Genomic DNA, 22519 nt, shown 5'->3' with positions numbered 1-22519 from the left:
TCAGCAGCTGAGCGGACCAAAGAGGGAGATCCTGGAAGAAGAAGAAGAAGAAGAAGAAGAAGAAGAAGAAGAAGAAGAAGAAGAAGAGGAGTTTGGATTTGATATCCCGCCTTTCACTCCCTTTAAAGAGTCTCAAAGCGGCTAACATTCTCCTTTCCCTCCCTCCCCACAACAAACACTCTGTGAGGTGAGTGGGGCTGAGAGACTTCAGAGAAGTGTGACTAGCCCAAGGTCACCCAGCAGCTGCATGTGGAGGAGCGGAGACTCGAACCTGGTTCACCAGATTACGAGACTACCGCTCTTAACCACTACACCACCCTGGCTCCTGGGGCCGCGCTTGCCTTAAATGGGGCAAGCCACACCCCCGAGTCAGCCGATTGGCTGGCTCAGGGGATGACGCGGCCCGAGGATTCCCCTGATCGCACGGAGGCTGGAAGCCAGCTTCCGCGCACGTGTTGGGGGTGTGAAACCCGCAACACCACTTCCTCCTGATGTCGGAAGTGGCTTTGTAGTCCAACAACAGCGGGGATCATAGCTGTCAACTTTTCCCTTTTCTTGTGAGGAATCCTATTCGGAATAAGAGAATTTCTCTTTAAAAAAGGAAACATTGACAGCTATGCTGGGGACCCAAGTGTAGGGGAAAGTGCCTGAAACTGAGGGATCCAGGCCTCTAAAAGGATTTCTATTAGAAGCTGATTTCCCAGGAGGAAAGGGTGGGTGCGAATAACATAAGAAACCAGGGTGTAACCAAGGGTGGATCTACACACCAGGGGGGGAGGGGAGATGCTATAAATAAGTCAGAAATTAAATTGTTATAACAAAAGGGGGGAAGACCCTATGTAAAAATGCCATAGAAAGGTTTTGTGCTCTCTGGCGCCACCTGGTGTTGTGTGTTTATAATGCCTTCAAATCACTGTTTTTTAACTAATGCATCTGAGTCCCAAGTCTTAGACCAGCATCTGTTTTCAGTGTCCAAATTTGACCCTGGAACTCAGGAAGCAAGAACAAATGAATGTACTCCTGAATAGGTCAGAATAATAATACTGTATAATAGTCATAATAATTTATTATTTATACCCTGCCCATTTGGCTGGGTTTCCCCAGCTACTCTGGGCGACTTCCAACAAAGTATAAAAAATACAATAAAACATTAAACATTAAAAACTTCCCTCAACAGGGCTGCCTTCAGATGCCTTCTAAAAGTTTGGTAGTTGTTTATTTCCTTGACATCTGATGGGAAGACGTTCCACAGGGTGGGTGCCACTACCAAGAAGGCCCTGTGCCTGGTTTCCTGTAACTCACATCTCACAGTAAGGGAACCGCCAGAAGGCCCTCGGCGCTGGACCTCAGTGTCCGGGCTGAATGATGGGGGTGGAGACACTCCTTCAGGTATACTGGGCCAAGGCTGTTTAGGGCTTTAAAGGTCAGAACCAACACTTTGAATTGTGCTTGGAAACATACTGGGAGTCAATGTAGGTCTTTCAGGACCGGTATTATGTGGTCTCGGTGGCCATTCCCAGTGGCAGGGTTCTGAACGTGACCCATGTGAGATGCACCTTCACAACCCGCAGCGTCTAAAACCAGCAGTGGCGCATCTGTGCATGTGCAAAGTGCGATTTAGCGCATGCGCGACCACCAAAACCCAGAAATAACTTGTTCGGGTACTTCTGGGTTTTGGCGGTCTGTAACGCAACCTGAAGCTTCTGTAACCCAAGGTATGACTGTATATGAACTGTGTGATTGCATCCAGTAGCATTTACTCCCAGGTTGACCTCACCACCACCTTGCACACCCCACCCCACCCGTCTATCCCAATATGCAGGAGCAACTCAACTATAGGGAGGTCAGGTGAGCAGTACAGGCCCAGTACAGCCCCTGACAAGATGGCTCCCCCTGACAAGATGGCTCAGTTGGTTAGAGTGTGGTGCTGATAATGCCAAGGTTCCAGGTTCGATCCCTGTATGGGACAGCTGCATATTCCTGCATTGCAGGGGGTTGGACTAGATGATCCTCAGGGTCCCTTCCAATTCTATGATTCTATGACAATGTCAACTAATGATTTCCTCTGTCATTTTGCACTTCCCTTTTCTTAATGGCATCTGTGAGGGGACTAGGATTCAGGATACGGGGGCTTAATCCTTCTCTTTTCCTGCTGAAAATTACACATACACTCTCAAAGGTGCTCCTTTGAACCCATATGTTTTTCCTCTGGAGCAAAGAACATTTACAACGGGCAATTTTCATCAGGAAAATTGGCTACACATTCACACAACATGTTCCCAATCCAATCCTATCTCCCTCCACTGGTGCTTTTTAAAAACATAATTCAAAAAGACAGAAATACAATTACCTTTTTTTGTAAAAAAAAATCTTGCCTACTTTCAGCCCCGAGGTTCAAACTAAATATGCTTTCTTATCAACATTTGGCTTTGTTATTTGTTTTGTCGTGCCGCAATATACAAACTTGTACTTCAATAATAAAACATATTATTTTTAAAAAAAGAAGAATGCATATTAATCAAAGCAGCCCAAGACATTTTGTTCTCTGAACTAGGAAATCCAAATTCTTACCTTCATCGTAAAAACTAGTAATAATTTGAAAAAACTGACCATTGACTGTTCTTTATTGACCTGCCACACAGAGGTGTAATGGTCCGAGGTTGATGGGGGTCAAAGACCCATTGCTATTCTCTGCATCTGGGTCCCTGTCTCCAGCATCCTATAGCCACCAAATCAGCATGAAAGGAGCATTTTAGCCACAGAGAAATCTTTTCACCCATTGTACTGATGGGAGCCAATCGAAGTGAAAGGAAGTGAGTGAGCCACTGAGGATGGGCTCCTAGGATCACTCTGGAGAAGGCATGCAAGAAGAACGCCAAAGAATTATCTTGTGTGCTCCAAAGCTAAGGAACAACGAAAGCAACAAGGTGCTTCCACTTTCAAGAGAATGCTGTGCAAATTCTGCAACGTACAATGGAAGTTCAAGGAAAGCACAGTTTCCATATACAGTTTCCATATACAAAAGCTGACCAGGCCAGCCCAAGACATTTTGCTGCCTGAGGCAAAAGACAAGATGGTCCTTCCTCCCTTTCCATATACAAAAGCTGACCAGGCTGGCAATCGAACCTTCAATTTAACACTTGTGGTAAGGCAATATCCTGCACCCCACCTGAGGGAAGCAGGCTAACTCTTGAGGGCACAGGGCAGACTGAAGGGCACACAGCACTCTGTCCTTCAACATCTCCCTGTGGTTCCCTGTCTCCCAGCATTTGTTGCCTCACACTGCCTAATGGTAGAGCCGGCCCCATTCGCACACTGCAATCAATCAGGCCTATTCCTGATAAACATAAGAAGAGTCCGGCTGGATCAGGCCAGAGGCCCTTCTAGGCGAGCATCCTGTTCTGACAATGGCTAACCAGATGCCTATCTGAGACACTCTCCCCACTCATGATTCCACAAGTGGAGGCAGAACATAGCCATCGTGCCTGCCATGAAACCCTGACTTGTGACATGGAAATGTGACCCATACTTCAAAACTCAAACCTCTACAACAGGCATCCCCAACCTTCGGCCCTCCAGATGTTTTTGACTACAATTCCCATCATCCCTGACCACTGGTCCTGTTAGCTAGGGATCATGGGAGTTGTAGGCCAAAACATCTGGAGGGCCGCAGGTTGGGGGTGCCTGCTGTACAACAAAGCTTCATTTTAACCAATTCCCTGCAGCTGTTTCCATTAGCTAAAAAACCTAAGTCACTCTGAAAAAGGATATTAGAGCAGTGCGAATCATTTGCCCATGCACGTGTACAGAAAATAGCAGATCCGACTTAAATACAGCACGTAGCGATCTGCATTGCAGCGCATCCCTAACCAGAAGTTTGTATAACCTTAAAGGGGGGCACAGCTCAGAGGGGGTGTGACGGTGACAATCAAGAAGTGCCTCTGTGCTTTTGAATTTGCTACTGTGCTCCGCTGCCACCTCACCTTGTCCAATGGTAGGGCCGTCCCCAGTGAAACCAGCTACTAAGATCAGGAGCCTTTGCCCCACAACACGGCTGAACATGACTCAGCAAACGGTGCATTTGCAGAAGATAAAAAACACCATTTATAGGTACGCAGGAATGTCCTATTCAGAGTGCAAAATGCAGGAGCCCAGCTCTGACCCTGTTTCCGCTACCCCGAAGCTACCGATGTAACAGCATTGTGTTCAGTTTCATTTCCTTCGCTCTTGGACCCCGTTTTTATTATCTGCCTAGATTGCCAGTTGATGCACAATGCTTCGGTGGCAAGAACGGCCAGGCGAGTTATATTATCAAATTAAATTCGCTGAAAGGATACGGCTTCTTATACGAGTCACATTCATTTTTTGACTGAAATTAAATTCTTCTGCCACCGGGTGACTGGAGGTGAGACTGCCAAAAGTTTAAAAGTTGCCAGGAAGATATGAAATAAAAAGGAGCAGACTTCAATGAATAAAAAGGGCTTGAGGCTCTCTAATAAAAATAATAGTAATAATAATAATAAATTTTATTTATATCCCGCCCTCCCCAGCTGAAGCCGGGCTCAGGGCGGCTAACAACAATCAAATAACCAAACAATCAAATAATCCAACATTCTAAAAACATTTCATTATAAAAATTAATTAAAATCAAATTAATGGCAACCGTTAAGCAAAATTCTGTGCAGGTTGCCAGAGGAGGGAGTCAGGCTGGGCCCTGACCAAAGGCCTGGTGGAACAACTCTGTCTTGCAGGCTCTGCGGAAAGATGTCAGGTCCCGCAGGGCCCTAGTCTCTTGTGACAGAGCGTTCCACCAGATTGGAGCCACAGCCAAGAAAGCCCTGGTTCTAGTTGAGGCCAGCCTAACCTCTCTGAGGCTTGGGACCTTCAGGATGTTTTTATTTGCAGACCGTAGGTTCCTCTGTGGGGCATACTAGGAGAGGCGGTCCCGTAGGTACGAGGGTCCTAGGCCGTATAGGGCTTTAAAGGTTAAAACCAGCACCTTAAACCTGATCCTGTACTCCACCGGGAGCCAGTGCAGCTGGTATAGTACCGGATGAATGTGATCTCGCAGCGAAGACCCCATAAGGAGTCTCGCCGCGAGTCTCTAAGAGAGGTACCCTGACTTCTGGTCACAGGATGCAGTTTTCTGACTTCATACTGGCTGCAAGCTCGTCATACATTGCATTCTGTGGACTGCCCATCAGAGAGCTACAATTCCCAGCACCCTTAACAAACTACAGTTTACACATCTGTTTATGTGTAACACATGCACCAGTTTACACATCTGTTTATGAGCTAAAAAAAGGTTGTGACCCCCCCTCCCGCAGCTCTACTGCAAAATTGGGGGATCTTTTTTCTGTTGAGAGCTGCATTCCCACAGGTGGTGGTCAGGAGCATCCATAGGAACATAGGAAGTCAGGTCGTTGGACCTCCTAGATCAGGATTGTCTAGTCTTTGACTCTCCTGGGTCCCTACCTGGAGATGCCAGGGATTCAATCTGAGATCTTCTGCATGCTCTGCAACTGAGTGCTCTCGTGTGTGTGTGTGTGTGTGTGTGCGCGCGCGCCACCCCATTCTTCTTCCAGAGGCAGATTTAGGGGAGCATGACTGGTTTGGTCGCACCGAGTGCAGAGCCTCGGGGGTGCTATAAACGCCACCACTTATAAACGCCATTGCCAACTCCTCGAAAGATTCCATCAACGGTGGGAAGACAGGCAAACTAATACCAGCAAACTGGAAGAAGCCACGATCACCAGTGTTGAAGCAATGATTCTTCAACATCAACTTCGTTGGACTGGTCATGTTGTGTGGATGCCTGATGATCGTCTTCCAAAGCAACTACTCTATTCCAAACTTTAAAATGGAAAGTGTGATGCTGGTGGTCAACAAAAGAGGTTTAAAGACTCTCTCAAGGCAATTTTTTTTAAAAAAGTTGTATAAAGACTGATAACTGGGAAACACTGGCCTGCGAGTGCTCCAATTGGAGAACAGCCTTTACCAAAAGTGTCATGGGCTTTGAAGACATTCAAACTCAGGACGAAAGGGAGAAACGTGCTAAGAAGAAGGCATGCTTGGCAAACCCTCACCATAATCAGTTCCCGCCCGGAAACCAATGTCCTCACTGTGGAAGGACGTGTGGATTCAGAATTAGCCTCCACAGTCACTTACGGACTCACTGTTAAAACCGTGTTTGTGGAAGACAATCTTACTCGGCTACGAGTGATCGCCAAAGAAGAAGATTGGGGCAGCACAATTTTTATCTAGAATGGAGCATGAGGGTTGAGGGGCACTGAATTTTGGCATTGCACAGGGCACCACTGACATTTGAGACCTCAGGGTCCACCACTGCCTCCTCCTTTTCCTCACCTGCCTGAAATTAGGCCGAGAGCTACAGGAAATCCAAGCAGCAAGCCCATTTCTGCCCTACAGCCTAAACTCCACTATTCATGCTAAAGATTGGGGGGGGATCTGAATCATCCCCATCGTTACTTTACAATCCGATGACTAGAACACACAAAAGTGCCAACAATTGAACACCAAAGACACCCTGTCCTTTGACGAATATTTGTTTTTGGGGTAGTTGTTGTTGGGATTTTTTTTGGGGGGGTGTTAATGAAGTCATGTACTTTGAAGCTTTCCCTTTCCTAATTTGATTGGAAGGATTATCTCTTTTATCTTGTTTGCATTAGGACAAGAAAGGCTTTTTTTTTAATGCTGACACTAATAAGCCTAATTAGCAAAAGGGCTTTTATTATGTTTGCCTAATATCTTATTAGATTGATTTAGAGCCTGTTTACTTAGCAAAAACAACATGCTATAATTAGATTTCGTGTGGGGGAGGGGGAATAAGACCTTTTCTAATTACCTAAAAACTGTGAGGAGAATCAATAGAGGTTAAATTGGAGGGGAGGAAAAATAAACGAAGGCTCATAGCCTGCACATTGGAAGCATAACAAGCTAAATTAAAGGAGTTTCACCTTGCTAATTTAACCAGTACATTGGGAATTGCAGTTAAAACCCACTAAATCTACAATGAAAATGTAACATTGCAACACCACTCTTGGGAAAAGCACTGTTTATTTGTGAGAACTGACAGGACACAGTATTGTATGTATGCGAGAGACTGAGTAATTGGGTTGCGGGGGAATGTTTGGTGTTGCATTTCCCTAGTTTCCTTTCAAAGAACTGTATTCTGCTTTTGCATCAGATCAATGGCGAATGTAGCTAACATCAATGTAAAATTAAACCAAATACACTGCGAAAATACAATTCAGAGAATAACCAGCTACTGCTATTTAGAAACATCACTGCCTCTGATCATGACAGACAAACATTATGGCTAGTAGCATTATCCTCCATGAATTTTCCAGCTCCCTTTCAAAGCCATCCAAATTGGCGGCTATCATTGCTTCCTGCTGAAGAGAGTTCCATAGATTACCATGAAGTAATTTATCTGTCCTGAATCTGCCAACATCCAGCTTCACGAGTTGTACTGTTGCATACCCTTCAACTGCCATGGTTTTGCCAGGACGATCCCAAAATTGGTAAAGCTATCACTGTTAGAATTCCTGCTCCGTGACTGCAGTCATGGGATTGTTGTCTTCACATGACGTGGTATGTTTTGACTCCACAGAGCGGAAAGTGATGAAGACAGGATGTTTGTGTTACAGTGGTCCCTCGGGTTACATACGCTTCAGGTTACAGACTCTGCTAACCCAGAAATATTACCTCGGGTTAAGAACTTTGCTTCAGGATGAGAACAGAAATCGTGCGGCGGCAGCAGGAGGCCCCATTAGCTAAAGTGGTGCTTCAGGTTAAGAACAGTTTCAGGTTAAGAACAGACCTCCGGAACAAATTAAGTTCTTAACCTGAGGTACCACTGTACTGTGTTCTGTGAAGTGGGACTATTGTGCTTTGTCTTTTTCTCTTTGCTGTCTGATGCTAGAGAGAGAGGGAGCCATGTTGCAGTGCTCCGTGTGTGTTTATATGTAAATAAAGTTGATTAGCCAAAATGCTGAGTTGCTGAGGTCTGTCCATGCGCATGATGCGCAAACTATGCGGATCCCTAAGTGTGCCGGTGTCTGTTGGCATCGGTCGCAGTGATGTTTGAGCTGAAGAAAGCTTATGAAGCTCCTGATTGACCAGGAGAGAGGGAACATGCCAGTCGGGCATGTGTCTCTACCAGGGTCCTACTCAAGTGTAGGCTGAACTCCTGATAACCATGGCTCCTGACTTGAAACCAGGGAACCCCAATTTCAAGGCTTTGTTCCCCCTTCACAACCCCAGCAACTGACAGAGCAGGCATCAGATTGTAGAGGCCACACAGGCCCTGAGGCTCATCTGCCATCCGCACGGTGGGCTGGACTCTCCAAGGTGGGTACTTCGGTTCCGATCCTCATGGATCCTGCCTTTCTGCCCCTCACAACATGGTGGCCGGCTCTGAGCTAGGTGGCTCAGCATGATGATGTCATTTGCCAGGGCACCAATGGGAGCTGGAACCAGACACGCAGAGGCAGGGGACATGGATATAAAAGAGCCGCAGTTCAGATTGGAGCCAGAAGCAGCAGTGGGTGAGTCTTGAGCAGATAACAGTATTGGGAAGAGCATTGGGGGGGAAGGGAAATAATAATAATAATAATAATAATAATAATAATAATAATAATAATAATAAAAAAAAACAAAAAAAAAAAACCGCCCATCTGGCTGGGATTCCCCAGCCACTCTGGGCGGCTTCCAACAAAATATTAAAATACAGTAATCCATCAAACATTAAAAGCTTTCCTAAACAGGGCTGCCTTCAGATGTCTTCTAAAAGTCTGGTAGTTGTTCTTCTCTTTGACATCTGGTGGGAGGGCGTTCCACAGGGTGGGCGCCACTACTGAGAAGGCCCTCTGCCTAGTTCCCTGTAACTTGGCTTTTCGCAGTGAGGGAACTGCCAGAAGGCCCTCGGAGCTGGACCTCAGTGTCTGGTCAGAACAATGGGGGTGGATACGCTCCTTCAGAGGACTGGAGCCCAGTGCCAGGGTCTCATCTGGTAACATGTGAAGTAATGAAGAGACAGTAGCATCTCTGAGTATGTACAGAGTGCACACATGTGTATTTCCTCCCGCCCCACACACAAACACATGCTTTCCCCCCAGCCAGGAACACCTTGCATTCCCCAGATCAAAATGTCCCAATTTTCACCAGAGGGATGTTGGAGGGTATGGTGTTATAAGAGAGTGAGAGAAACTCTTCTCTAGGCTGCTTTGTGACCAAGGAGGAGAGGGATCCGAAAAGTCACCTAAACAATAAAGCCCACCAAAGGCTTCTGAGAATTTGTTTTGTCCCCCACCCCGTCTCTAAAGAAATATACAGTGGTACCTTGGGTTAAGTACTTAATTCATTCCGGAGGTCCGTTCTTAACCTGAAACTGTTCTTAACCTGAAGCACCACTTTAGCTAATGGGGGCCTCCTCCTACTGCCGTGCTGCAGCAGAGAATTTCTGTTTTCATCCTGAAGCAAAGTTCTTAACCTGAGGTACTATTTCTGGGTTAGCGGAGTCTGTAACCTGAAGCGTATGTAGTTAAGGCACCACAGCTGTGGGCTAAACCACAGAGCCTAGGACTTGCCAATCAGAAGGTCGGTGGTTTGAATCCCCGCGACGGGGTGAGCTCCCGTTGCTCAGTCCCTGCTCCTGCCAACCTAGCAGTTTGAAAGCATGTCAAAGTGCAAGTAGATAAATAGGTACCGCTCCAGCAGGAAGGTAAATGGCGTTTCCATGCACTGCTCTGGTTCGCCAGAAGTGGCTTAGTCATGCTGGCCACATGACCCGGAAGCTGTACGCCGGCTCCCTCGGCCAATAAAGCGAGATGTATGCCACAACCCCAGAGTCGGCCACAACTGGACCTAATGGTCAGGGGTCCCTTTACCTTTACTAGTCACTGTGTGGCCTATATTACATAGGATAGTCTTCTGTCTGAGAGAGTCCTCAGATTAAAGGACTGTCCTTTCCAAATCTGTTTTAAAGATAACAAGATAATGAATAAATACGGGGGGGGGGAGAGAGATTTATTGTTTTGGTTTGTTACTATGTTATGTGTTTTTGTATTGTAAACTGCCACGGATGAAGGGAGGTAAGGAAATTAAAATAACATAAAATAAAAATAGGCATGTTCACACATTAGCCTGAACACAGGTACAAGCTGTCACTACACATGTACAAGTGTTTGTGGGGAAGAGTGTACACTTGTTGATTTGTACAATTCAACTATTGCACACCCAGGTACATAGGCTGTACAGTTAGGGAATGCTAAATGTGAATAACTTTATGAATATACCACTCAACTATTTGTGTACACAGCTACCCAGGTGGTATACTTATTGGGTGTAATGTGTGAACACCCCTAAGCAAGGAGAACACTGGCCATGAAGTCGCCTGTTTGCAACTAGCAGACTGGGAAAGCAACGAGATCCCCTGGTCACAGTCCTCCCACAGCTACAGTGAGATCTATTGTATCCCTATCTCAGCTATAGGGATGCAGGTGGCGCTCTGGTCTAAACCACAGAGCCTAGGGCTTGTCGATCAGAAGGTCGGCGGTTCGAATCCCCGCAACAGGGTGAGCTTCCGTTGTTTGGTCCCAGCTCCTGCCCACCTAGCAGTTGTGAAAGTAGAAAGTGCAAGTAGATAAATAGGTACCGCACTGGCGGGAAAGTAAACAGCGTTTCCGTGTGCTGCTCTGGTTCACCAGAAGCGGCTTAGTCATGCTGGCCACATGACCCGGAAGCTGTCTACAGACAAACACCAGCTCCCTCGGCCTATAGAGCGAGATGAGCGCCGCAACCCCAGAGTCGTCTGTGACTGGACCTAACAGTCAGGGGTACCTTTACCTTTATCTCAGCTATAGTAATTATTTCTGAATTTGCATCTATGCATATAAATTAGCATAGCCAAATGTCATGCAAATCTGTCCTCTTTTTCTGGCAATAATGGGATCAGATCACCATTCCCCAACAGCTCATGCATGCAAAACAGAATTTGCTCCTGTAGGCAGAACTTCTCCTTCCCCAAATATATCCCTCTAGTCCTGCCACTTTTTCCCGGCAATATGCTATCCAAAGTGCAGCAGATGTTCATACACAGCAGGGCCTTCTTGGTTGTGGTGCCTTCACCTTTGTACTTCTTTCTGAGGGGAGCCTGCTTGGCTCCAGCACTACTTGTCCATCTGTCACCCCAATTAACAAAAATGCAGTTGTCTCAGTAATGAATGTTGGGTAAAAATACATGGGGAAATTAGTGTTTCTTGTGATGCAGCATCTATCTTCTAGCCCCTAGAGAAGTTTCTTTAATTAAGCGCCTCATAAATTGATTTCTTTTTTTCCCTGCAGCTTCTTAAATACTTGACCTTCTGCATTTAAGATGGTTGTTAGCTTCCTCTGGAGGAAATCCCCAGTGGTAGAGAGGCAGCATACAAAGGCTTTAAATAAGCAGGTGTTGACATGGCAACGTGGTTTTCAAGCAGAATTCTGAGGTTCCTCAGCAGCTTAGCAGGAGTCCCTTAGTGAGACGATATTTGTCCAGCAAGCCCAGTATAATCTCTGGCTGTCTATGGAGAAATAAACAAGATGAACTGAAGTTTTTAATACAGGATGGCACATATGACCCGGTAGGGATGAGACTTGTGACTGGAATATAGGAATTGAGGGATATAACCTGTTCAAAAGGAATAGACCAAACAGAAAGGGAGGAGGAGTAGCATTGTATATAAAGGATGTGTAGACTTGTGAAGCTCTATACAGTCAGTAAAAACAAGACCTGGAGCTGACTGTGGCTGAGATCATCAGCTTCTTATAGCAAAATTCCAGATTATACTGAAGAAAAACCACTGGGCCAGCAAGACACAATCTAAATCAAATCCCTTATGAATACACAGTGGAAGTGAGGAACAGGTTTAAGGAATTAGATTTGGTGGACAGAGTGCCTGAAGAACTATGGCTGGAGGCTTGTAACATTATACAAGAGGCAGCAACTAAAACTATCCCAATGAAAAGGAAATGCAAGAAAGCAAAGTGGCTGTTCAACGAGGCCTTACAAATAGCGGGGGAGAGAAGGCAAGCAAAATGCGAGGGAGATAGTGAAAGATACAGGAAACTGAATGCAGATTTCCAAAAAACAGCAAGGTGAGACAAGAGGGCCTTCTTAAATGAGCAATGCAAAGAAATAGAGGAAAACAACAGAATGGGAAAAACCAGAGATGCTCATCTCGCTTCAGGCCGAGGGAGCTGGCGTTTGTCCACAGACAGCTTTCCGAGTCATGTGGCCAGCATGACTAAACCACTTCTGGCACAACGGGACACCGTGATGAAAGCCAGAGAACACGGAAACACTGTTTACCTTCCCACTGCAGTGGTCCCTATTTATCTACTTGCACCGGCATTCTTGCGAACTGCTAGGTTGGCAGAAGTTGATACAGAGCAATGGGAGCTCACCCCATCGCACGGATTCGAACCTGCGACCTTCCGATCAGCAAGCCCAAGAGGCTCAGTGGTTTAGTCCACAGCGCCACCCACTCCCTGCAAAGTATTACCAGCCCTTAGCAGACATGAACATTTTCTTCAATGCACAAGTGAATATGGAAAAGGCTTGTCACGTGTAAGATGGCGTGAGCTTGTTTTCTGCTGCTCCAGAGGGTTGGACCCAAACCAATGGATTCAAATTACAAGAAAGGAGATACTGACTATAAACATTAGGAAGCATTTTCTGACGGCAAGAGCTGTTTGACAGTGGAATGGATTGCCTCAGAAGGTGGTGGACTTGCCTTCATTGGGGTTCTTAAACAGAGTTTGGATGGCCATCTGTCAGGGATTATTTAACTACAGAGCCTAGGACTTACCGATCAGAAGGTCGGCAGTTCGAATCCCCATATCCGGGTGAGCTCCCGTTGCTCGGTCCCTGCTCCTGCCAACCTAGCAGTTCGAAAGCATGTCAAAGTGCAAGTAGATAAATAGGTACCGCTCCAGCGGGAAGGTAAACGGCATTTCCGTGCACTGCCCTGGTTCGCCAGAAGCGGCTTAGTCATGCTGGCCACATGACCTGGAAGCTGTACGCCGGCTTCCTCAGCCAATAAAGCGAGATGAGCGCCACAACCCCAGAGTCGTCTGCGACTGGACCTAATGGTCAGGGGTCCCTTTACCTTTATCTTTTACCTGCTTTCCCTTGGGAGTCCCTACCAATTACAATTCTCTGAAAATGTTTCCCTCTTAGTAGGAAAAATTATTAGGCTGGCAGGTACACCCCATTATGGAATGCAATTCCAAGTGATAAGGAGGTCTCTCTTAAATAGGCTTTAAATACTAACTTCTTTGCAATGACTTAGCAGGTTAATTAAGATGCCGGTTTGGGGTTTTTTTAGATGTACTTAGATATTTGAAGTGTTTTAAATGTTTTATTGTTAAATATTTTACTTGATTGTAAGCTGCTTTCTTTGAGAGGCGGTCTTCTCTGGAAAGTGCTACAGGTGCCTTTTAAATAAATAAATAAATAAATAGGAAAATAAATAATAAGACTGCAAACCCACTGAAATAGCAAAGCAGCATGAAGGATTACCAGAGACAGCAAAACAAAGCCATGAAACAGCGAGCAGAAGATGGTTTATTTTATAACACAGAAAGTTATCCGACTGCAGAAATCAGTGCAATTTTTTTTAAAACGAAGGAAAGGAGAAAGTTTCCAGATTCCAAGACTGACTAGACAAGTTGTCTCCAGCTGAAAGACATTTCCCTCAGGATTTGCACACAATACAGTTGCACACAATACAATTCCATTCAGGAATACAAAAAAAAAACCCAAAGCCATTTCTGTGGTTGTTCAAAGTAAAACAAATTCTACCCAGTGGCCGGCCCAAGACATTTTGCTGCCTGAGGCAAAAGACAATATGGTCCTTCCTCCTTTTCCATATACAAAAGCTGACCAGGCTGGCAATCGAATCTTCAATTTAACACTTGTGCTGAGGCACTATCCTCCACCCCACCTGAGGGAAGCAGGCTAACTCTTGAGGGCACAGGGCAGATTGAAGGGCACACAGCACTCTGTCCTTCAACACCTCCCTGTGGTTCCCTGTCTCCCAGCATTTGTTGCCTCACACTGCCTAATGGTAGAGCCGGCCCCATTCGCACATTGCAATCAACCAGGCCTATTCCTGATAAACGTAAGGAGAGTCCTGCTGGATCAGGCCAAAGGCCCTTCTAGGCCAGTATCCTGTTCTGACAATGACTTAACCAGATGCTCTCAATTAGGAGAAGTGGTATCTCCTGAAAGATTAATCTGCTCCAAGGCTCTGGAGGCCACAAAAGAGAACACTAGACAGAGTTTTAACATTTCTGAGGGGATTATGGCTTCTGAAATCTTTCTTCTCACAAAAAGGATATCTAGTAATCCACCTGGCTCCAGACCAGGTGTGGGGAACTTTTGGCCCTTCAGATGTTGCTGAACTACAATTCCCATCATCCCTGGCTATTGGTTGTGCTTTGCTGGGGCTGATGGGAGATGCAGTTCAGCAGCATTCTAGAGCAATGTTTCCCAAACTTGGGTCTCTAGCTGTTTTTGGACTACAACTCCCATGATCCCTAGCTAGCAGGACCAGTGGTCAGGAATGGTGGGAATTGTAGTCCAAACGCAGCTGGAGACCCAAGTTTGGGGAACACTGATCTACAGGGCCAAAGGTTCCCCACACCTCTAGGCAATACCACTGCAGTGTGCAGGATTTGTTAAAAAATGCACACAGGAAACTAGTATCTCAGAAAGAAAGAACGACTGCTTTCCCAAATCCAGTTTTCTATGTACAGTCATACCTCGGGTTGCGAACGTGATCTGTGCGGGAGGCACATTCGCAACCCACAGTGTTTGCAGCCTGAAGAACCACGTCTGCGCACGCGCGTGATGCGATGTGGTGTTTTTGTGCATGCGCGAGCGCCGAAACCTGGAAGTAACCTGTTCTGGTACTTACAAGTTTGGCGCGGTCCGCAACCCGCAGTGTTCGTAAACCAAAGTATGACTGCAAAAGGAATCTGGAGGAATAATTAGTCATGTGATCACCATTCTGCAATCTGAAGTGGCACACCCCAGACACAAATTAGTTGCTTTATCTGCTGTTTGTTACAAGACCCAAGTCCTACATCAGGGTTTCCCAAACTTGGGTCTTAATCCATTTATTATTATTTTTGGACTACAACTCCCATCACTCCCAGCTAGCAGACTAGTGGTCAGGAATGATGGGAACTGTAGTCCTAGATATTTTATTTAGATTTGACTTCCACAGGATGCGAGTGAGAATCAGAGTGTCTTTCATTGAGTCTTGATTTATAAGAGCAGTGGAGGCTGATCTATTAGGCAAATGGGGCACTGCCCCACCAGACTCAGTCTGCCCCCACTGCCTGCCTTATTTCTTACTACCAGTCCAGGAGGTGACCCTAGATGCCTCCTCCTTAGTCTCTGTTTTGCCCTTCTAGGACTGAACAGGGTGAAGCATGGGGATAAAAGCTTGATTATTTGGCTTGGCCGGTCACTGCCTGTGGATCTCTGTCATTTGTTCAGGCAGTCTACTGTTGCTTTCTGCCCCACCATTCCCCATGGGGACCATCCACCACTGACTAGGAGACCACTCAAATACTAGTTTCCTAACTTAGGAAGGCCCTCTGTATTATGACACTTCTTAAAGTATCGCAGTTTCCCCCTTGCTGCAGATTTTCAACAATGAGCAAGAGCAGGGCTCTCATGAGCCCGGCTTTCACTCTTGGAATACACTGTGGGATAGCTCAGCCGGTACAGCATGAAACTTTTAATCTCAGAGTGTCGTGGGTTCAAGCCCCACTTTGGGCAAAAGATTCCTGCATTGCAGGGGATTGGACTAATTTTTGCAGGTGGAAGGTGTGTTTTTTTTCCATCTCAGTGACTAGAAAACTTCCCTTCCCTTCCAAAGTGTCCTTGTGCAAGAAGACGGACATGTCAACATGGATGCAAAAAGAAAAGGCATTTTAACAAGGCCATGACAACAATATTCTAAACAGCAAGACAAAGAAGTTTTTTTGTTTTAATTAAAAAAGAAGCAGCAGCAAAATAACATATACAGTAGTTCCAACATGTATGACAAGCAATCTGCTTTGCCTGGGCAAAACCATCATAAGACATGTCCTACATTTATTGCTAAGCAGCACTTAAATTGTTTTTATTCTCACAGTGTATTTATACCATAACAGGAATCTGTTTTTGAATCAATTCTCTCCACCATGGTGAAAGGGGGAAATGGTGGTGGTGGGGCACTGTATTTTAATTACCCTGTTCACAAGGTCATTAAGAGTCAGTAATGATGGGGAGGTGAGAAAAAGAGATATAGCCTTCGGAGAAATGGGAAGCATAAACCAAACACATGGTAATGGGCCACTCCCAAAAATCAGCTGCTGATGAAGACAACAAATAGGCACAGCAAGATCAAGAGTGTTAACAACCATGGTTTACAAAGTGGTTGTGCACACACACACACACAGACACAGTGGCCCATTTGCATGTCATGCTAAACCATGGTTTAGGGTGACATACATAAACTACAACAAGCCTTGACTTCACACAATCTCCCTCTCCTGAGCAGCCAGAAGCTTTTGCTATCACTTTTAGTTTGGGGCATCTTCTGGACTCTACTATGTGGCTGACACTACCTATGGTTTAGTTTCACTAAGCCAGCTTCATAAACCAGTTTGACATTGGCTCTTTTGAAATGATCGTTATGAGTTATTACATTGATGTACCACCCTTCATCCAAAGATCACAGGATGCTTCACAGTATAAAAGTACTAAATGCATAACACAACAACAAATTGAGCAGTATTAGCCAAGGTTTGTTGCTCCAGATGGCATAACCAACCATGGTTAACCAAAAGCAAAAGCTTCCAAACTCCTCTTCCCTGTCATGAAGGAGGAAACAGGGCAAGAAGGAGAATGTTGTGTTGCCTTTCTGGTTTAGAATAATGTGTGAACAGACTTCTATATCTACCTTGTCTTCCTCTCATATGATAAGGAGATTAATGCTATGGACCAGGTGCCAGATATGTGGCAGAACTGTTTTCTGCATGTACCCGAAGCCATAACAGAAGAGGTAACAAGTTTTTTAATTTTCTGAGGAAGAAAATTTGTTAAAATTTCCCAAAAAACCAGCTTAGTATGGATAGCACAACTTTTACAGTTTTGCTTAAATGGACTGTGCCTTGTTTACATTAAGGTAAGCAAAGCATCACAGTCAAAATCTCACAACCCCGAACGACCCACATTTCTCTCCAGAGGAGTTTTTGTTAGGCAAACACATCAGGGAATTTGGAGGAACTTCAGAGGGCACAAGCTCTGTTTGTTGATTTCAGCAGCGTGACTGAGGCACCAGAGAATAATACTGGCATGTCGAACTTCCATAACCCGGATGCCAACTTGAACACGATACTTTTCAGTGGACACAGTCCACACATGCAGCTGAGAACCAGCAAGATGCAAGCATGTGTGAACAAGCCCCCTAAGCAGTAAAAGGAACATGAGGCTCTTCTGATGAGTAATAGAACCGTGCAGCAAGGATGAGATGCAAGCCCATTTGTGTGACTTTTGGCAGGTTTCAACACAACATGGCAATTAACGTCCCTTACAATCCAAAATGGTACACCTTTTATTATAACGCTGTGCAAATTCTACAGACACTGCATAATGGCCTTGTAAGTGGCATAACATGGCTTTGTTGTGCTCACGTTGTACAGTGCATCACAGAACCACAATTTGAAGACTCGGAAGCCATTAATCGGACATAGAAACCCACAGGGCAAATGCAGCAGACCCTCAATGATACAAACAAAGGCTGGCAGCAACCACAGATGCTAATACTTCTCAACCTTGTCCCCATTGGAGACACCCCACAATTCACACGCTCCTTCCTTATGAGGAGGTCCTCCAATTAATTGCCCAAACTGACCAAATGGAATAGCGTTTTACCTCAACCAGGACTATTTCCCACGAAGCACAAGGCATAGAGATTTCCTTCCTCCTTGCCCCACCCCCAATTCATTCATATATTTGATAAAGCATCCTTGCAAGGTATGGTCAGTTATGGAGACAGGTCCTGAGATTGATTCCAAGGATGCATCTGTGGTCCACTGTAGACGCAACGTTTACCTTGTTAACTGCATTCATAGAATCATAGAATCATAGAATCATAGAATCATAGAGTTGGAAGAGACCACAAGGGTCATCGAGTCCAACCCCCTGCCAAGCAGGAAACACCATCAGAGCACTCCTGACATATGGTTGTCAAGCCTCTGCTTAAAGACCTCCAAAGAAGGAGACTCCACCACACTCCACATTTAAAGAGACCGGGTCCAAGCCTTGGGAGAATGCACTCGTTTCTCAAGAGTTCCAGCAAATTCCCCACCTCTCTTCACAGCAGTTAAGCAGTTCGTTGTCACTTAACTGGAGGAGAGTCGGAGGAGATACAAGGAGGACTCATGCATTCTTGCAACTGGCCCCCAGTTTGTTAACTGCAGATATCAGAAAGCCAACATCACAACAGCACTTGCCCACCCTAGCAATGAAACGGAAGATCTATGTGAATACCAATCCACACTATTTCCTATTTTGCAGAGGCAAGATGAAGGAAGCCTGCAAAAGTAATATTGAATAAGAGATCAACGTGAGATGGTCAAGAGCTGTAAGAGAGAATGGGCAGATATATGCATATGCACATGGGGAAACCAGCAATCTCTGCCCCGCCATTTCCCATGAGGATGAAATCACAAGTTCTGATATCATGAGTGGTCCTCAGTCATGGGCAACCACATCACTCCTACCCTGAATGACTGATTGCTATTAGCAGGGAATGTTTACTTGACAATTCCTTTCCAATTTCTGGAGGTTCGTATCGTCTGAGGTTCTACTGTGTGAAAAGTTCGTTTTTGGATCTAACACGCATATTGGGGGAGGAGAGCAGGGAGGAAAAGCACATGTCAACAAAATAAATACTTTAGTAAGATGAGAACTTTTTTTTTTTAAAAAAAGGAATGATATGGATGCCTTCAAGGTTAATGACACAAACATTAAATGAAACATACAGGATAAAGGCTTAAATATCTTTTAGCTCCTTAGTGGTCAGCATGACCAAATAAATAGAAAAATCCACAGATTAGTAGCAGCAAATATCAATCAATTTACTGGCCATTAAGAAAACCACTTATTTTCCCCTTCCCTCTCCCACCACCACCCTTATTCATCCAGACAGAAGATGCTCAGAGCATCAGGTGGGCCTGTGCAAAAGATCTGCTATTCTCAGAACAGTGCCCTTCACAAACCATATATTTCAGAACAGAGATGTGCTGTTCCAAATTGAAAATACAGAGTTTCAAGACAAAAACAAACCAGTCTCTGGCTCATCTCTACCATTCAAGTGGGCTCTCAGGTTTGGTTTCATGCAGTCTCCTCTCTCTTTTCCTGAATGGAATCCACTGTAGTATGGATCTCATGAAATATAAATTCTCTTCCTCCCCACCAGGGATCAATTGTAACAGACCACTCATGACCTCTTGGAAAGCTGAACACCAGAAGACAAACTGGGGCAAAGAACAAGACGGCACGAAGGCCCTTTCTCCCAAATTCTGAGGCTATGAAAGCCATGGTTGTTCTTAACAGTTGAAATTAAAAAGGGATTAAAACCAACAGCAGCATCAGCCGAGGATGGATGGATGGATGGATGGATGGATGGATAGATGGATGGATGGATGGGCAAACCAAATAACCTTCCCATCCCAGCCAGCCATGAACACTCTAAAGTTGCAATCCTCTCCACATTTATCTGAGAGTTTAAGCCCCATCAAACCCATTGGCACTTGCTTCTGAACCAACATGCATAGGATCTGGCCTTGGCCAAATTAGCAATCGGTACATTACATAACACTTCCCCTCTGAAATCAAGAGGATCGCAGAAGTGGCAGCTCTCTCATTGTGCCATCAACTCTCCTGCTGTGAAGTCGAGGGCCTACCTCACAGTGCTCATACAGGAATGATGGAAACAGGGGACTGGGAAGGGGAAACCCTGACGCCTGCCCGGATCCATAAAACTAGAGGGCGAAAACTCAAAATAAATAAATAAAAGAGGGTGGGCAAAAATGCATTTTTCTTTCCATGAAGGTCAAAAAGCTATACAAAAGAAGAGCATGGACAGAGCTTTGTGCCACAATAGGTTTTTTTAAATTTACATTATTTTAAAAATCGAAGCGGTGGAATTCAGAGCCTGTGCCACTTCACAGCAGGGGAAGGTTTGCTTGTTTACACTTGAAAAGTTCTCTGCATGCACTAAATCAGCAGCACATCAGAGAGAGTGTTGCCCTGAGCCTTTCTCCTTGTCCTATAAGTCTACTGCCTGCAAGGAGTCTGGGGTTAGAGGCAGAGAGTATTCGAGAATGCAATTCCCCCACCTGCAGACTGAAGTGGTAAAGTCCACGGCTCTAACATTCCAGTCCGTCCCTTTTGTTTTGTGCAGACCAGCACCTGGGCTCTTGAGATGTACTTTTTTGCGGCGTTTGAGAGAGAGAGAATATTTAAAGGGAAGTACCAAAGCAATACCATAAAGAAGGCTCATCGCCGAAGAATTGATGCTTTTGGATTATGGTGCTGGAGGAGACTCTTGAGAGTCCCATGGACTGCAAGAAGATCAAACCTATCCATTCTGAAGGAAATCAGCCCTGAGTGCTCACTGGAAGGACAGATCCTGAAGCTGAGACTCCAATACTTTGGCCACCTCATGAGAAGAGAAGACTCCCTGGAAAAGACCCTGATGTTGGGAAAGATGGAGGGCACAAGGAGAAGGGGACGACAGAGGATGAGATGGTTGGATAGTGTTCTCGAAGCTACCAGCATGAGTTTGACCAAACTGCGGGAGGCAGTGGAAGACAGGAGTGCCTGGCGTGCTCTGGTCCATGGGGTCACGAAGAGTCGGACACGACTAAACGACTAAATAACAACAGCACCACCAAAGCAATGCATGGGAACTCAAGAAACAAAAGCATGGCAATTCATATTAATGCATGAAGCTGCCTTATACAGGGTCAGACCATTGGTCATGTATTGTCTACATCTGGGTTTCCCAAACTTGGGTCTCCAGCTGTTTTTAGACTACAACCCCCATCATCCCCAGCTAGCAGGACCAGTGGTCAGAAATGATGGGAATCATAGTCCAAAAACAACTGGAAACCAAAGTTTCCAGTGGCTCGCAAGGGGTTTAGGCACTCTTTCCTCAGTCCTACCTGGGAGATTTCAGCAGGTCAAACCTGAGACCTTTTGCATGCAAAGCAGATGTTCTGCCACCGGACCTGCCCACCCAACCCCACTTGTCCGATTTCTCAGTTAAATGAATCTGCTAAGCAACAAAATTGAGGAGTGGTTTCACCCATTCATGAAGGTCACAGGACGGGTCTGGATACTCCTGTGCTTCAGCGGCTGAATAGGCATGCAATCACAGCTGGCAGTATGTCAGAAAAGCGAATGCCAGCTCCCCTAAACAATGAGATTTCTGAAGGAAGAGGATGGTTGCAAGCCTGCCTGAGACAAGAGGCACTGCCCAGCTATCTGTCGCTATTCTAGCAGCCAGGATCAGATGCTTCCAGTTGAGCAATTGGCTATGGCTGGCAATGCGTAAACCTCACAGACGCCATGCTTCCAATCTCTGACGCCATCAGCCTCACACACTGTGAGATTATGGACTTGTTCAGGGCTACCCTCCACCTCTATTGAAATAGTACCCTCTGTAAAAATTGAGTGAATACGCCGAACCGGCAAATGTAACTATGAAAATCAGGGATCAAGAAGAGGCCGTCTATAAGGGAGTCTGGAAACCTTTCGTAGAATATTTGAAGAGTTGTTGCAAACACGTAAAAAGGCAAGTAGGATTTGAATGAAAAACAGCAGTAAATACTATGTTCTAGGGAATATACGGAAAGGATAGGACACAGAATAATCAAAATCTGCAGCAACATGAGAAATTATGGGGAAACCATGGAGGGGTGGAGGGGAAGTCAAGTGGTAAATGCATATTAATGGGAAAGTATGTATTTTGTATTAAATTTGTAAATGTTTGAAATTTATAAATTAAAAAGAGATAGTACCCTCCGATCCGGAGGAAATCATTTTGATTTTTCCTATTATTATTATTATTATCATTATTATTACAAATGAAATGTGTGAAATAAAACTCATCCACAGCTATGAAAATGAAGGAAAGTAAAAGACACCAGGTGTTCTCAAAGTAGGCTGAACCTTTAAAACGGCTTTCAGTGTTCAATGTATTGAAATGACTAGGGCCTTCTTGTCACATGTAAGCTAGGGAGGTCAGCCCAATCCACTGGGCTTTTACCTTTAAAGCCCTAAACGGCCTCGGTCCAGTATATCTGAAGGAGCGTCTCCACCCCATCGTTCTGCCCGGACACTGAGGTCCAGCTCCGAGGGCCTTCTGGCGGTTCCCTCACTGCG

At 45.3% G+C, this 22519-nt stretch overlaps 1 long non-coding RNA gene across 1 annotated transcript; it reads right to left on the bottom strand.

Annotated features, from left to right (window-relative positions):
- Positions 1–2599: 2599 nt before the first annotated feature.
- On the bottom strand, positions 2600–22388 carry LOC310678492. Its single transcript, XR_014511773.1, has 3 exons — positions 18360–22388; positions 14253–18186; positions 2600–3411 (listed from the first exon to the last, which is right to left on the bottom strand). It is a non-coding gene; the product is annotated as an uncharacterized lncRNA (long non-coding RNA).
- Positions 22389–22519: the final 131 nt, after the last annotated feature.

This window comes from Podarcis tiliguerta (genome assembly GCF_965153285.1).
Source record: "Podarcis tiliguerta genome assembly, chromosome: 5".
In the NCBI taxonomy this organism is placed as follows: Eukaryota; Metazoa; Chordata; class Lepidosauria; order Squamata; family Lacertidae; genus Podarcis; species Podarcis tiliguerta.
The sequence above is the reverse complement of the archived record's forward strand: the minus strand, read 5'-3'. Positions and strand labels throughout refer to the sequence as shown.